Source organism: Prionailurus bengalensis, chromosome B4 (assembly GCF_016509475.1).
Source record: "Prionailurus bengalensis isolate Pbe53 chromosome B4, Fcat_Pben_1.1_paternal_pri, whole genome shotgun sequence".
NCBI classification, from domain to species: Eukaryota; Metazoa; Chordata; class Mammalia; order Carnivora; family Felidae; genus Prionailurus; species Prionailurus bengalensis.
The window spans coordinates 55,337,158-55,355,561 of record NC_057358.1 but is presented as its reverse complement, the minus strand read 5'-3'; the positions used below and the strand labels follow the sequence as shown (position 1 = coordinate 55,355,561).

Below are 18,404 nucleotides of genomic sequence, written 5' to 3'. Positions count from 1 at the left end.
TCAGATTTCTAAAATTCCTGACACATCATTCTAATTAAGCACTTTGCCTCTGAGAAGGAGGAACCAGATCCTAATCATTAAACCATGCTGCTATTGATTCATGGTGACATCCTTCGCATATTTTATTGAGAGTAATGGAAAGGAATTCGTTGTTCATCCTCCTACACTAAAGAAAGATGATTATTGCTGTGCTTATACTACTATATTTTCCCATGACTCATCTACAGGTTTCAAGGTGCCTTTTTATGCTGTGTCATTACCGCCTTCTGCTGCAGAGACTACTGGTTACCTATTCCAATATTTATTCCCTCTCTTTCTACTTCAATCTTATTCATAACCATCAATAATGTGAACATGGAAGTGTGTAACTACCAGAAAATTTTCTTAAAAGACTGATGGTGTGCACCCTTTCGCCTTTCTGCCATTTCTTCCTTCCTGCTGCCTATGAGGCAGAGGTAACGCATTTGGGAGCATGATGGATGGGAGAATTCAGTGCTTCTCTGGAATCCCTGTGACTCCATGGAGGCACTGTTTCAGGCCTGGGCTGCACTCTCTGATCTTTATTAAACATAAATTAGCACAAACTTATGCTTTTTAGCTTCTCTAGTAAGTAGGGTCTCTGTTATATGCACTGACTCCAGTCCTAACTGACACACTTTCTTTCTCTTGGTTATACGCCAAACTATTTTAAGAATCAGAAGGCACAGGAAACCAGCAGCAGACTGCTAGGCAGAACCCACATTCTGAAGCAGGATCTTGATGATAGTGGTGCAGAAGATTCTTTCTGCTGTGCATTGGAAGATTCTTTCATATGCACATTCATTATATTTTACTGTTGTATCTTACAAGTAGGAAAACTACCTCTTCCAAAGCAGCTCCTTCATCCTGAAAAAATGTAAGCGCTCCTTACACTAGCACTACATAAAAAATTGTATTTAGAAATATGAAATGGAGCATTAGTGAACCAAAATTTTCTGGGATTGATTAATATGATAGTTTCAGTACAGAAAGCATGTTTGTTGAAGTGTAAGCTATGTATATGATATCCAGACATGGAGAAGTATGCCATTCCTAAATGTTTGCACCTCAATAATATTTTTGAAATGTGTTATTTAACATAAGAAATACAGTTGACCTTTGAATAACATGGGTTTCCACTTATATGCGTATTTTTTAATATATAAATACATTACAGTACTGCAAATGTGTTTTCTCTTCCTTACAATTTCTTAGTAACATTGTCTTTTCTCTAGCTTACTTTATTGTAAGAATACACAACGTAATAAATATACAAAATATGTGTTAATCAACTGTATGTGCTATCAGTAAGACCCTGGTCAACAGTAGGCTATTAGTAGTTATGTTTTGGGAGGTTAAATGTTCTACACTGGTTTTCGCCTGGGGGAGGTCGGCTCTCCTAGCCCCTGAGTAGTTCATAGGCCAATTGTGTATCCTTTACGAACACTGTTACTTCAAATGGAAAGTCCTTGATCCAATCTGAAGTGGCAGTTACAATGATCCCAGTCAACAATATGCAAGTCAAAAAGTTTGGTCAACCAGAGGGTGGAGGAACATAGATTTAGGGGAGTTGGGTAGGAAAGGTGAAAAGTAAAGAAAAGACTGGGAGCAAATGGCAGGCTGTTGAGAGAGTGCAAGAGAACTCTCACTGGGTAAATCTGACTGGGTAAAATAAGTTTTGCGAGAAACTATCACTAGCCCTAAAGGATCATGGGATTCATGGCTATTCAGTAGTTCTAGCCTGTGACATGCAGACAAATTCCTCAAAAGTCCATGGACACAATGTCCAACATTCAGAGTCACTTCACTGCTAAGTTGGAAAGTGCTAAGTTGCTTCTTTCTGAGTGTATTTTAATCATGTATTTCATTCTTTGAAAAATGTGGAAAAATTTTTTAAGAATTAGTTATTCAATGTTTTCATAGCTAGTAAAATAATGCTGTTGTATGATAAGATGTTTCTAAAAATTTAGGTGCCATTATACAAGGCATATTCTAAATTTAAAAATTTAAGGTAGAAACGGTTTTAATTTTTTCCCCATTCTATATATTCTCTCCGCAGTTTGGCTGAAAGGACATTTGTTAGGAGTCAATGCTGCACTCCCAGATGGAGATATGGTGATGACAAGGACCCTATCCCTGATTTGCATATAAAATACTTTTAGTGTGTAAATGCTAGAATTCTTTCTGCAGTTATCTTTTCTATTAGTTCATTTAGCAAAAATGCTTAGGTTGTTTCACAAATATTCAGTGTTTTGACTCAGCACTAGGGGGAGCAACACCGCAGAAGAAAAACAAAATTTGAGTTTCACAACCATTATAGGAATATCAAAAATTACAAAATTTCAGAAGTGAATGGCTGAGAAATGGTAGGATGTCTAATCACAGATTTGTGATGGTGAGCAACTTCCATAACCAGTCAGGAAAATACTTTCTAAGTGAGGTTAGATGGTGGAAGTTGACTATGCTGCTTTGGGTTACTGAAATCTTTTTAAGGGAAGTTTTTCCAAGACTGGAACTTTTTGAGTCCATACATTAAACAGTCTCCAGGAAACTAGAACGTATCACTTTCAAGGACTGTGCTGCCAAGTTTTGCTAATCAGCAGGGATAAGGCAAGGATAAGTAGGTAGAACAGTTTTTGGCCAAGAGCAATACAGTTATGACCTGGTCTTGGCCAAAAACTAAAACTAAGTCCCTAAAACGAAGGACTTTTAGAATGAATGATAATTTTATAATGCAAAGAACATACTATGTTATTTCCTAGAACTTTTTTTTTTAATTCAAGAAATTTTGAGTCGAAAACAAAGAATTATGGGAAAAATAGATTGCAATACTGAGGACGGAAAAATAGCAAACTTGGACCAAGTGCCTATTCTTATGCTTTATATATGTTGTCATTTAGGCTTCCCTCGGATAATAATGAGATTGGTTATGCCAACCATATTTTTCAAATTAGAACACAGGCTCTGTTTGAGCTAAGCATTACACTAATACTTAATTATTTGTTTTTCTCACTATAATATATTTACATAATAAATATGATCAGAATCTATACAAAACATGGTTAACTTTATTTTATATTTAATTTAATTTTAATTTATTTTATTTTTACCCTGACAAATAGCTTTAGAAGATGAAGACTTTATTAAAATATAGTAGAAAGACCTGGTTAACTTTATTTTAAAGTTGAATGCAAACGCTAAAAGTGCACATTACCTGAGAAAAACTTGTAGTATTTGGTATTTGATATTTCACAGAAAAATAAATTCTTCAAAAGTAAACCATATATTTTATTACCAAAAGAGGAAGCTCAGCCCATATGGTTCTTAACTTTTAAAAGTGGTGGTTTTGGGGCGCCTGGGTGGCGCAGTCGGTTAAGCGTCCGACTTCAGCCAGGTCACGATCTCGCGGTCCGTGAGTTCGAGCCCCACGTCAGGCTCTGGGCTGATAGCTCAGAGCCTGGAGCCTGTTTCCGATTCTGTGTCTCCCTCTCTCTCTGCCCCTCCTCTGTTCATGCTCTGTCTCTCTCTGTCCCAAAAATAAATAAACGTTGAAAAAAAATTTTTTTAAAGTGGTGGTTTTAATCTTAACTTATTTGAGCTGAATATATCAAGAGGATGTGTTTATTATCAAAAGTCACTAATACCCTATAAACTCTCTCTAATTCCTTATGCTGATTCAGATGGTGTTGATGTCACTGTCTTTCAGTGGTTTCATAACACGAATGTGTTGATGTGGACATGAGGATATGATGTACCAACTCAGATCCTTTCCAGTGTCCCCTGGTGTTAGTGACTGGTGAGTAGGACATACTAAACTCACAGCTGAGAACAAAAGACACTGAATTCACCTTTTAAGCACAAAGAATGTCCCTTCTCTCTTACTCCTAAGTTAATGGGGCACCCTATTGTTCAATTTACAAAGTGGTGGGTTCCCACAGAACCCTGAGGGGAAAGAGAAAAATAGTCATCTTCTTGAGAGTATAGTTACTGAAATATTTAACCAGTCCCTAGTCCTCAAATTGGAGGAGGCACTAGACTTGCATGTTCCTAAATTTGGGTTCTAAAAATTGAGGAATACCATTGACTTTTCATCTGGAGATTTATGAAGACAGAAAGCCCACTTGTAAGTGGGTTCACAGAAGCAGAAGGCCAGCAGGGCATGAAAGTAGCATAGAGTGCCTATAAAGAGAAGACATTAAGGGCCACCATACCCTTATTCCTAGGGGCACAGAAGTTAGTATTCAAGATTCCACCTGAGAGAGCCCAAAGTTGAGCAGAGAGACAGGAGCCCCTTAGATTATTGTTCAGTAGAATGTATACTCAGAATGTATACTCAGTATACACCCTTCTGAGTGTATATATATATATATATATACACATATATATGTATATATATGTATATATGTATGTATATATATGTATATATGTGTATATATGTGTATATATATGTGTATATATATACATATATACATATATATACATATATACATATATATATGTGTGTGTGTATATATATACATATATATACATATATACATATATGTATATATACATGTATATATGTATATATACATATATACATATATATACATATATACATATATACATGTATATATACATATGTACATATGTATGTATGTATACATATATACATGTATACATGTATATATGTATATATGTATGTATATATGTATATATGTATATATACATATATACATGTATATATACATATATGTATATATGTATATATATGTATATATGTATATATATACACACACACACACACACATATATATACCACAGATGAGGGTTTGGGGAGATGTACATTGGCTAAGAAAACCCCAGATGCCGTCTACATGGAGACTCCCAAGTCACTGGAACCAATGACATCACACTGAATCTGACGAAGGACAGGGACCTCCTCTCATCCTTCTGAAAGCACCTGACTGTGACTTTGTCTTTGGCCAATTCCAGTGGTCAAACCAGAGGGTAACATTGGTGGCAGATGCCTCTGAAGAGGAACAGATAAGAGGTGGGCAGAGAAAATCAGGGAGGTGGAGAAGGATGCCATGAGAATATGACTTAAAGCTGGACAGTACACATTTCCATGAAAAGATTAAGGGACACATTTCAGTGGGCAGGATTGAATTCATCAGGAAGGACCGAATCAGCATGAGTAGTGGTTCAGTCTTTAAGTCAAACTACTATGTTTTAATCCTGGCTACTCTCTGTTCACTAGCTATCTGACCTAAAGCAATTAATTGTCCCTGCACCAAAGTTTTTTGAAAAAACTAAATGAATTAGAATAGTATCTTGGACATAAGAAACAATTAATACATGTTAAATATAATAATGATGGTGATGATGACAAAGTCACCACCCAGATACAAGTAGGCTCGTAAATTTGGTACCAGTTAGGGAAAATACATCCTAATTTTGCACATAACTGAGTTCCAGTGCTTGATTTACACCTCTTTCAATGTTTATGTTTATATGAAGCACAATATAAAATTAATTATTAATTAAATATCCTTTTACCAATTATATAGTTATGCAGTTAAAATTGAGTCCATAAAAGTAAATAAACAATTATAACCATTAAAGTGGTTATTTTACTCAAACAAAATAAAAACATTCTTTACTTTTTAAATCAAATCTTAAAACATGGATTTAAAATTCCCATCTTTTGTTGAAATAGATGGCCATCATACACATGGCTTTTTGTAAGATTAAATGTTAATTCCTTTGTGCTGCATAGAGACTTTAGATCTGGTACGTCTGCTCATCCAACCTCTTATTCTTCAGTCATGATGTCCATTCTCTTGCCTTTACACAGAGTCTTTTTTCTTCTTGTAGACACACACACACACACACACACACACGGTCTCTTTGCTATAGGCAGTTTCTTCTGTTTTCCTCAATTGTATTTATAACACTTTCCTCCTCTGAAATACCTTCCATGAATTCTTTCTTTCAACATTGATTTTCATTAATTTTCAACATTCATTTTAACATTCCCAAAATGTTATGAAATGTTATGTAAATGAAATGTTATGTTATGTTATGTAAATGAAATGTTATTTCCCAAAAACATAATTGTTTCAGGCATCATTCCATGCCATTGGAGTACATTGATGAGCAAAGTTAGACAAGGTCCCTCATCTCAAAGAAGTGGCACACTGCTAGGAAGAGACAGATAAATAGGAAGACAAAAAAAATGAATAGCATTGACATTTAGGTCACTGATGAGGAAAGACCTTCTGAATCATAAAACTGCCAGGGCATATACTCTATAGTAACAGAGTCTTTTGTCTGTTTTCATGGCTGTATTCCCAGGGCCAAGAACAGTGTCAGGAGCATAACTGATCCTCAATAAACATTTTTTGATACAGCCATGAATGCAATGGATACTTTTGGAATTCAAAGGCAGGGTGTTCCGGGCAGAGGAAAAAGCAAGTGCAAAGGTCTTACAGAAGGAAGGAGCTTGGCATGTTTGAGGAGCACAAAGTAGGCCAGGGAGCCAGAGGAAGAGCACTAGGAAGTGCAGTCAGACAGGAAGATAGGACTTTATAGATTCTGGTCTAAGGTACAGTAGGAAGCCATTAAAAGCAGGTGGAAACTTTGCTATTGTTTTCTTCTCCTATCTTTATTATTCCTTTTATTCTACTTTGGGGTTTTTTTTCCACTTCTTGATTTTGACAGTTTACTCATTATTTTTTGCTAATTTTACTAGTTTCACTAATACATGAATATGACACTATAAAATTTATCTAAGTGCTGCTTTGACTTTATTCCATAAGTTTTGATAAGCAGTATTTTTATAATACATAACTGTTTTATCCAAATTTGTATTTCTTTGACAATTTAATTATTAAGAAATATGTTCTTAAATTCCCAAATATATGGGCTGTTTGTTATTTTGTTTTTAATTTTTTATGGTAAGAAAACATGGGTCTATATAGACATGAGTCACATGGTATTTGTTGAGACTTGCTTTGTAGCCTAATATGAGGTCAAATTTTGTAAATATCCATGTGTGCTTCAAAATAATTTCTTTCTAATTATTAGATACAAGTCTCTCTATATGTGTATTATATCATGTATGTTAATTGTGTTGTTCAAATCACCCATATTTTTAGTAAATCTCCATCTTTTCATCCTGTCATAATCGTAATTCATATACGTTGTTAGGGGCATGTACAAGTTCAACAGTGATACATCTTCCTAATGAATTGCTCCTTTTATACAACCCTTTCAAAATATAACAGTGCTGTCCTCCCACCCAAATGTCTCTCATCTGATACCGATATGGCCACATTCACCGGCACTGTCATCTCATTCCAGTTTTCTACTTCCCATATTTCACTCTGTATCTTTTCTTCTCTTTTCCTACTGCACAAATCATGTTTTTTTCAAAATATCCTGTTGTTCTTCTTATATTATCCTATGGTAAAAATGTATTCACTTTCTATCCTTTAAGTGGATAAGTTCACAGTGTTCATATATGGCATAGAAAGTGTAAAGATCACCAGCATTCTACTCTCCTCTCAGATTATATAAAATTGGTGGAATGAATTAACTCTAATCTCCTCAGTGATCTATGTGTGTTATTGTTACTGAAATTCATCTTGCTGTTAAGCCCTCCCCTCCCCACAGTGAGCATTTTTGTTGCAGGGATGGTAGTTTTCAGTGTCTATGCTAATTTAGTTGAACCATATCTGTTTACCCACTTTCTTTTTATGTTCTGCACTGTTTCTTACATCTCAGACCTTCCTCCTGGGGTCAATCTCTTTCTTTAGCGAAAATCTATTAACTACCTTATAAAATCTCACAGTCACTGTCTGAAAATGTTTTTGTTTTCTCCTTCTTTAGTGGTATTTTAATTTGGTTTAGTTTATACTGATGGTCATTTTACGCTTTGAAAACACAATTTTGCTCTCTTCTGGCCTCTGTCATTGCTGTCCTGGTAGTCTAATGATTCTTTCTTCATGGTTAATCTGTCTTTCCTATCTGGTTACTTTTAAGATGTTCTCTCTGCTTTTGTGTTTTGCAATGTCTATTTCAGATGTATCTACTTTTTCCTTTTCTTTTTCTTTTTTTTTTTTTTTTGTCTTATTTGGAATTGTGTTGTTTCCTCTCTCTCATGACTTCTGTAAACTACTGAGACATTATTGTTTCAGATGTTTCCTCTCCACCATTCTTTCTATTTTCTTCTTGGGAATTATGAGAAGTATGGCAAAGCTTTTCATTGTTTTCCTGTCTCTCTTAAACTCTCTGTCATACTTTCCATTTTTAGTTCTCTCCATCTCTATCCTGGATAATTTATATATTCTGTCAAATTGTTTTTCTGTTACATGAAGTCCTTAGTAGCACTAAATACTTCTGTTGTTGTTTCTGCACACTCTGTCTCAGACAGATTTTTTTCCCTTGTATGTTTTGTAATTTTTTTCTAGAGAGTGTGTCTTTAGAGGTGCTTGTTTATTTTCCTGAGAGAATCTCATGGGAGTTTGTTGGGTCACGTTCCTTAGAACCAGACATTTGAGATGAGGGTTCACTGGTAGTGTGTATTAAAGGAGTATTCTAGGCAAGCTGGTGAGGGAGTGGAGGAAAATAGGAGAGAGAAGAGGAGGAGTCTGAGCAAGGGTGTGACCTCAGGCAAAGTCCCATAGAAAAAGATCTCAGCCTGATTCTGGAGTTTAATTTATGTTGCCAAGTTGTTGCAACTGAGACTAGAGAGCTATGAAAATCGGATGGGAGAATGTGTCTTGGAGGGCAGTGCTCTGAAACAGGAGGTCCAATGGTGCTGGCTGGGAAAGCATACCCCAGAGGGAGTCCCTGCCTCAAGAAACAGTAAAAATGGATCTAGGGGATCTGGGTGAAGCCCAGACACTGACATTATCCACCAAGATGTCTCTGCAGGGTGATTTTACATCCGATTTAGCACGTAAGAGTACAACTGGCTGAGGACCAATATTTATGTTTGCTTCTCAGTTAGAGGATTCTCTGATACCATGCAGGTTTCTATTCTGAAAAGTGCAGGCCAAAGGAATAGATTTCTCATTTAAGATTTGTTTTCTCCCAAAGTGCAAGCCACGATGAGCTTGCGTGTCAGTGCCCTGGCTGCTGAGCCACTTTTTCCCCTTCCTAGATCTACGTTAGGGACAGCTTCTCCAGGAAAGGCCTTTCAGCAAGGTTTCATTCAGTTCTATACCTTAATCGTGTTCTATGTAAGGATTAAAATCTGATCCAGGTATTATCTGGTCTCATTAGCCTTCCACACCCCTCTCCTACCACTTCTGAGGGCTGCAAACATGTTTGCACACTAGTCTGGTTAGAGACTTGGGGCTGTGTCTATGAAATGGCTCTTACTCTTCTTTTGTTTCCTTGTTTTTTAATTTTTAAATTTTTTTTTCTTAATCTTTCAGGGTGGATCTTCTGTCTCTTTTCTCTTGCAGTTGAGTTTTATGTGGAAAGAACTTCAAATTCAAACTGTAAGCAAGATTCTTATCCTTCCAGTCTTGGTTAAGAACGCTATAGTCTTAGGTGCTCAGCAGGGTCCTAAATTGTCCTTAATTGTTAAGATCAGTGACAGAAAAAAATTGGAGAGAGAGTGTAGACAAAGCTGTGAGATCAAAGAGCTCCAGAGACAGAAGTGTGGAAAACCTGATATCCTCAAGAAGGATAGACAGGAAGAACATGTCACCACTGTAACCAGAAGAGGAGGTGAACATAGTTGTGTGCTCTCTGGACTACAGATGTGTTTGATTTCTGTAGCATGAAAAGGATTGGTAAGGAATCCTCTCTTTTATTGTCTTTTTCTTAGAAAATAATTGGAGGTTTCTGAGAGAGCTGGGGAAAAAACTAAAATGCTACTTGCCTCAGTTTCTCTTCTATCCCAAGGAAACTGAAAAACTGTCATATGCTGAATGAATGACAAGAAATAAGCTTAAAGTCTTGAATGTTAATGGTTTTCTTCAGTACTTTCCTAAAAGTGCTGACCCAATACTGCCCCTCCTAACATTGTCTTATAAGGTAGCAACCCAGATAAAGGTGTGCATTTTAGGGCATTTAGGCTTCCAGCGAGGAACACTTTTAACAAATGATTCCAATATAGATTGTAGGATTGATGCTGAACTTCAAGGTTAGTCCAAAGTATTAAGCATTATCTTGATTTCCTCACATGCAAATAGCTGGACTGAAAACATTCTAAGCTGGTATTTGTGTAACACATGGAAAAATCAAATATAATATTCAAGACTATTTGTGAGGAGAGTTGGTTCTGCCCAATTTGGTCAGCAGACCTGTAAATTATGGTCATGTGAGGCCTGCTATTCTGTCAGGAAGAGTTCTTTAACTCTTTATAAAGACATAAAAAGGGTTTGCTGAGAATAACTGACTTACACTGTAGATGATAATTGTATTCAGTTTCTTACAGAAATCATGCTGTAAAAATTATCAGCTACTCCATTCCTTTCTAATATTAGTTTCCCATTCCCTAGGAACTGGAGAAAACTCTTAAGCAAATATTGTAGTTATCTCAGATTGCATCCTCAGATATAAAAATATCTGCATAAGTCTGGAAAACTGGGAATGGGAAACACAACAAGGGTCTGTTTTCCAACCAAGAAAGAACTCCCCAGGCAAGAGAAAATAGAAGTACAGAAGTTTGGTCAAATCCAATATATTATTGTTAAAAGGGAGTGTATTTGCATTTGTCACTTAGATTATCAATTGGCCCAGCCATCCCCAGCCTGACAGCATGGGAGCTACAGTAAAAAAGTAAGCAAAATCTCAGAAAGCTGTTTCTCTACAACCTCCATGAGACAATGAGTCTTCTGGAAATGGTGGAATCTGGACACATCGACAGAATGTTAGCTGCACTAGTGGTGTGGATAATAAGAAAGAGGTGGTTTCAACACCTTCTATTCTCTGGAATAGGAGCCCTGACTAGATATCAAGTCTTGGGCTACTTGGCATCATCAGTGGGGCAGTGTCTGGGCAGTGATACTATCAATGGGTAACAATGGCATAGCTGCTATTCTTAACTTAGGCACAATTAGACACATTATCTCAATGATCTGGACCAGGATCTAAGAAAAGTAGTAGGTTTCCCCAAGGTAGTCAACAGAATGTTATTAAAACTCATGTGAGGGGCACCTGCGTGGCTTGGTCGGTTAAGCATCTGACTTTGGCTTGGGTCATGATCTCACGGATCGTGGGTTTGAGCCCAGTGTTGAACTCTGTGTTGACAGTTCAGAGCCTGGAGCCTGCTTCAGATTCTGTGTCTTCCTCTTTCTCTGCCCCTCCCCTGCTCGTGCTCTGTCCCTCTCTCTTTCTCTCAAAAGTAAAATAAAACATTAAAAAACAAAACTTGTGTGAGAAACCCACTGGATATTCTCAAATTTATTTGGAAAGGTCTTCTGGATGCTGTATTTCTTGAGGAGTAAGTAGGATTATAGATAGATAGTCTTTCTTTCTTTCTTTCTTTCTTTCTTTCTTTCTTTCTCTCTTTCCTTTATTTCATGTTTAGTGATTTTTTTTATTTTTTTAAAATTTTATTTTCAAAGTTTTTTATTTATTTTTGGGACAGAGAGAGACAGAGCATGAACGGGGGAGGGCCAGAGAGAGAGGGAGACACAGAATCGGAAACAGGCTCCAGGCTCGGAGCCATCAGCCCAGAGCCTGAAGCGGGGCTCAAACTCACGGACCGTGAGATCGTGACCTGGCTGAAGTCGGATGCTTAACCGACTGTGCCACCCAGGCGCCCCTGTTTAGTGATTTTTAAGGGAGACAGAGCAAGCTGGGGAGGGGTAGAGAGAGAGGGGACACAGGATCTGAAGCAGGCTTTGTGCTGAGAGCAGGAACCCGATGCAGGGCTCAAACTCATAAACTGTGAGATCGTGACCTGAGCCAAAGTTGGATGCTTAGCCGACTGAGCCACCCAAGCAATTGGCTTTTTCTTTTTTAATAGTTGTTTTTATCATCTTGTTCTTAAATTCAAACTGTTATGACTCAGGAAACGTAGGGGACATATGTATGGTCAGAAGAATGCTCTCTGTTCTGCTTTCTTTTCCTGACTCATCCAAACTCTGCTCCTCTTCTGTGTATCTGTGGCAGATGCTGAGGTGAGGTGTTCAGATCCCCTTCAAAGGGCCTGCTACCCCACCACAAGGAGATGGGGGTGGGAGCTGACAATTCTCCAGCAATTGGTTTCCTTATGATCTGCATAGGTTTTTGAACAAAGATCAAGATTCTTCTCAGTGTGCTCCCCAGCCCATGACTGAGCAAAGTGGTGCAACATGGGGCTACAGGGGCATGGCTTTGCTCTGGAGATTCCTGTCACAAGGCTGGCAGAGCTTTTGTCAGGTCTGTGTCATGGTCTGACAGTTCCCCTTGTCCAATCCTACTTCCTCCTCTTTCTTTTTTTTTTTTTTAATTTTTTTTCAATGTTTATTTATTTTTGGGACAGAGAGAGACAGAGCATGAACAGGGGAGGGGCAGAGAGAGAGGGAGACACAGAATCGGAAACAGGCTCCAGGCTCTGAGCCATCAGCCCAGAGCCTGACGCGGGGCTCAAACTCACGGACCGCGAGATGGTGACCTGGCTGAAGTCGGAGGCTTAACCGACTGCGCCACCCAGGCGCCCCCTCCTCCTCTTTCTTTTAAGGTGTTATACTTCCCAATCAACAGTTTGCACACTTGACTCATCTCGGTACCTGTTTTCTAGAGCCCAAAAGGAAAGGGATCCCACACTGTCTCATTCCATACAGTTCTGTGTTATGATATTTTGTGCAACACAGAATCCTTCTCTTCCAGGACCTTCCTTCTTAATTATTTCTTATGCAGCCAGTGAATTGGGTACTGTTACAAGAGACCCGATTTTGGATTCAGACTAGGTCTGGGTTTGAATCCCAACCTTGCCTTATGCTTAACAATAGGAACTTGATCAAGTTATAAATTTCTATGAGCCCCTATCTTTTCATCCTTCCAGTATGGGACTGAGCTAGCAACAGATCCCTCACTGGATGGAAACCTGGATATATATAACTTATGTGCGAAACAATTAGACATCCTCCCAACAGTTCCAGAGTCAGAGATCGCATTTCATGCTCACTGTGGACAGCATGGATTTAATTACATTTATGTCAAGATTTTATGTTCCTTTATAAGAAGAATTTACCAGTAACATGTGTAAAATGGATGACACATTATTTTTTCTTCCTCCTATTAAAAAGAAATCCCCAGCACTATAAAATTTGCTTGCACATTTTCCCTTTCTCCTCAGAATTTCTAGTTTTAATCATATCTCATCTTCTTCCTCTCTTTGGAGTAAATCTTCTCTCCTTAAAGTTTGGTATATTTTCCTATCTATTGACTAAGTTTTGTTGCCATTTTCCTATGACAAGTGGTATTAACTCTTGGTTTTTATAATTACTAGTTCAGCTTTTGGATGAGAATTACATCCGTTGTGTTGTTTACTGTGTTTTGAAAGAAAGGTTTCACTCCATTTAACTTCCTCTTTGTCTTTTAAAATAACTACTTGAAATATTTTCCCTGGTGTTTTTCCAGAGAAACAAAAAATTGGGAGAAAGACGAAAAGACAAGGGGAATTACGGAAAATGTTTTAAGTTAGCTTTCTTTTTTTTTCTTCTTTTCATTTTCCTTGCCAAGTTTAAACCCATGAAGTCTTGACTAAATACTAAATACAGAAAAGCCCCAAACAAACTAAACCTGGTTCAAGTATGGTTACATATCCCTATATTATATTTTGATAAGGGATCTTTTCAGTGTAATAAGTATTTATACTAAATGAGCACCAAATAACACTAACATCTTACCATTTTATGGTGTTTTACAGTTTGTGAAGGGCTTTCACTTTATCTTCTTTTAATCTTGTCTAAAAATACCCCAAAAGCTGAACTCCTCCTTTTGGACTTTTCAGATTCCTGTTTATATGGTATTAAGAAGATTAAAATGATGTGTAATAGAGTGTGAAAATGGAAGTCTTGCTTGAGACCTTAAGACAACAGAGCCCAGAGATTCCAAACATGTACAGGACAGTCCTCCCCCACTTTCTGGGGAGCTCAGAGACTTGAGAGCAGTCACAAATCACAGCCCAGCAAGTACAACTGCTGGGAGTGGAGTTCTACTATATCTCACACTTCACCTTTCCATCCAGCCTCTCGCCTTGTAGAATTACCACGGGTGATGTGATGTCTGTTCACTCTGTCCCTCAAACTACAGGAGGCACACATGGAGTTCCGCAATTGGTTTCCTTAAATCGCCTCTCCCACGACTTGGGTTTAGGAGGAAACTCCTCATACTCTTCCCCTTTAGGGGGGCTCTTTTAAGAGACTGTTCCCAAAGTCCCCTTCAGAAATCCCCTTCTATGCTCTAACTCCTGACTCCTGTGGTCAAGGAACCATTAAGAGTTACATGATTGGTTTTGGCTAGCTAATTTTTCCAAGTGCTACCAGGTGTTCTTCCACATTTTGGTATCTGAAATCTGCTGGTCTTAGCCCAAAATTCTATTTTGAAAGCCAAGTACAAATAAAATTTTGAAAAACAGTAACACACGTGCACAGCTTGCATAGATAAATGTGTGCCATGAGAGCTGATTCTCTACCAAAACCAGTGACTCTGACTTCAGAATTCATCCCTGATACTAAACAAATGGGCTCACATGTTATGAGATCGTCACTCAAGATTTTTCCATGTCTACTTAAATATCAACGAACACAATAAAATTCAGCAAATATTCACTTATGGCTTTCTAGATGCCAAACCCAGAAAAAAATTAAAGAAACAAAGGTGTTTCTTTATTTCAACAAAGGTTGAAATAATTTCAGATATGTAGGGGTAGAAAAAGAAAAATCAAATTCAACAGTAATTTAAAAAATGGGACTTAACATAATAGCAACACATGAGTGTGGGGCTCTACAATCGGATGGGGGGGGCACAAAATGTTGGGTGTCCCAGTTGGGTGGGGGCTGGCAGCACAGGCAGTGAAAGAATTCACCCAAAGAAGAACAAAAGAGTTGGAAGTTTATTGAATACCCTGCAAGGGAGCAGCGGGACAGGACAGTAAAGGAGAGACAGCCAAAAGACGGTGGTGGAGGACCACAGTTATAAGGCAGAGTGAGGAAGTATGGGAACATACGGAGTTTTCCTTTTTTTGGTAATCCTAGGAACTGTACCTTGTTGTCATTGGTCAGTTAGGGCTTCTGGCTATTTTAAGGCTGTTTGCTTTCAGCTCAGAGGGCACCATGGGCCCTTTTGCCTTGCTCAAGTTTCCATTGCTGAAGCCCGTTGCCTAAAAGCAGCCTTCACAATGAGATGGTTTCTATAGTTTCTATAACAAAATCTATTGACTGTTGCTTTCTTGGGCACATAGCTGGATTGTTTTTCCCAGCTTTATTTACAGATAATGCATGACTGTGTGCGTGGCTTCAATCAGTGGAATATGTGTCACTTCTGACACGAGACTTTTAGGAAGCATGTATGCCTTTTCCCCACTCTCTTTTCCCATCACTAGCTGGATGTCTTGCTCCCACCTTCAGACATTCCTATTTAATTTATACAGGGTACAGCCTTGGCATCAGGATTTTCAAAAGCTCTCAGGTGATTCTAATCATCTTCTTCCAGCAAAGCTTGGGAATCTCTATCCCAAGGGGCAGCACAGCAAGCAGTTGGAAGAAGCTGAGGTCTTGAGTCACCACATGGAGGAAAACTATCTGTTCATCAGGAACATAAGGTTTGAACTGTAATATAAATAAGGAATAAGGTTGTGGGGTCTCTTTGACAGAGCAGCTTAGCATTACCTTGGTTAACATACTTAATAATTTAGCAAAATGTGTAAAAGAAAAATCATAATGGTGAAGGTTGCAGTGATAGTAGTTTGCTCACAGGTATTGCTTTTCCAAAGATATATTATAAGTACATATGATATTAATATATAATATGAGAAATGAAGATATTTCTACCACGTAATCAGTAAGTTGATTTAGTATTATATGAAAAAATAATTCAACACAAGAAATGAGATGAGTATAAAAAACTTCTACATAGGCTGAAGTAAAAAAAAAAAAATGTTTGCCTGCTGCCTGGTGTCCTATTGATATTAGAATAAAATTTAAGCTCATTACCATGAGTTTCCAAGACCGGGCGTGTTTGTGTCATCTTACCTTGCTCTTCCTTGCACTTACCATCCTTCAGTGGGTGATCTTCTACTGGTGCCTCAATAGGCAGACAGCCTCTTATACTTCAGGACCTTTGCACATGCTTTCTTGTCTTAAAGCATAATTATCTTTCCTGGGGCACCTGGGTGGCTCAGTCAGTTAAGCATCCAGACTTCAGCTCAGGTCATGATCTCATGGTTGGTGAGTTCAAGCCCCTCATCCAGGTCACAGCTGTCAGCTCAGAAACTGCTTAGGACCCTATATGCTCCCTTCTTTCTCTGCCCCTCCCCTGCTCATTCTCTGTCTCTCAAAAATAAAAACATAAGGAGCACCTGGGTGACTCAGTCAGTTGAGCGTCTGACTTTGGCTCATGTCAAGATCCCATGGTTCGTGAGTTCAAGCCCCTCATTAGGCCCTCTGCTCTCAGTGCAGAGCTCACTTCAGATCTTTGTTTCCCTCTCTCTTTGCCTCCCCCCCTGCTCATGCTTCTCTCTCAAAAATAAACACTAAAAAATAAATAAAAATTAAAAAATAAACCTTTAAAAAAACAAAACAAAAAACATAATTATCTTCCCTAACTTGTCTTACTTTTCACCTGGTATACTCTTTCTCACCCACCAAGCTACAGCTTAAATTTAATTTACATAGGGAAACTTCCTGGTCTAGGTTTGGTCTGGCAATTATATGCTGTATACTTTTTCCTTGTAAGACCACCATTTTATTCTAAACAATGATTCTTATTTATTTAACAGTTTCCTTCCTTGCTAGACTTAAAGTCCTAGAAAAGCAGGAGGTATGTCTACTTTCTGTAGTGCTATTTTCTCCAACCACATATGAGACACATAGTAGATGGTCAGTAAGTATTTGTTGAAAGAATAAATTAATCCAAGTCGCAGTACTTTTCGTTACAAGAAATAATAGCTCATTGGAGCTGGTGGAAGCAAGATCAACCTGTTGGTTTTCAAGACATTATTTTCACCAAGGACCAATGAATTGTACTTTCTCTGTCGTAACACGGATATCTTTTTTCCCAAATGAATCATTAAAAAAGGAAATGCACTCTTTAAAAGGCTCACATTTGCAGAATAAAAAAAAAATGTTATTACGTGACTCAGCCAATGTAATCATTAGGGCTTATCTAAGTTTATTAAACGCCCTCAGGATCCGTTTCCCATATTAGCCTCTGTGATCTGCTGTTCCAGGAAAAACATCATGTTGTTGGGGTTTTTTTGTGTGTGTGTGTGTTTTTTTCTAATTTTGACTGTAACCTTATGTCCTTTTATAGCATTTCCTAAGGAAGTTTGTCTACATTCACATCCTCAGTAAGGACCATTGAATATTCAGTATTAAATGCATGTGTATAAGTCTGTATTTCCAGATTATAGGACACATAGTAATGGAGATATAGATCTTACTTATGCTTTTGTTTTGTATAAACATTATGAGTATCCTTGATTCCTACAAACCATCTTTGGAGGAGCTGCTCTCTGGTTTCTATTGCTAGACTCACGTAACAATAGAATGATTTGGAAAAAAGTTCATTGCTTTAAAGACAATATACTTGACTCAAAATCCTATTGGGCTCACACCTACAAGCGTCCTCCCTGATATCCCTCCAAGAACACAGCTCATTGCTCTTACCTTCTGCAGTTCTCTCCAGGTGAATCTCTGCTCTCATTTTCAAAAGGCTTAAGGTAGGAAAATACCCAGCTGTCCATGAAGGTTGCTATGAGCTAGTGAGCAAAGGCATGATTTAAGAGATGATAGAAGACTATTTGTTTGGCTAGAGTCCACCAGCCTTTTCTCATTTGTCCTCTGGGTAATCTATGTTTTGCACTTGAAGGGAGAAAAGAAGGAGTAGCAGCCACTGAGACCTCTGCCTTCTAGGTTACCTTGACTTAGGGACGAGTGTGCTGGCTTGAACTGGAGTCTGTGCCTCATGGGGGAAACACTGCAAATGCCACCATGGAGGGGGCACTATGACTGCAATTACCAAAAAAACCCTCTGTAGCAATCAGTTTTATATCCTCAATGTGGCAAATGCTGTGCTAGATCCACAGTTGTGTGATACAGGAAATGAGTTGTTTGGGGAGAGTATTGAAGCAGGAAACGATTCGGAGAGGGAAAAGCATAAAAGAGATCATTTGGGCAGTTGGATGAGCAAAAGCAAGGATATTGATGTGGTTAGTACAGGAGGTGTATCAGAGC

General features: G+C 38.0%; 1 pseudogene; it reads right to left on the bottom strand.

Moving 5' to 3' along the window:
- LOC122473594 overlaps nt 1–17,914 on the bottom strand; it is a 46,314-nt pseudogene extending 28,400 nt beyond the window's left edge.
- Between the last annotated feature and the right edge of the window lie 490 nt (nt 17,915–18,404).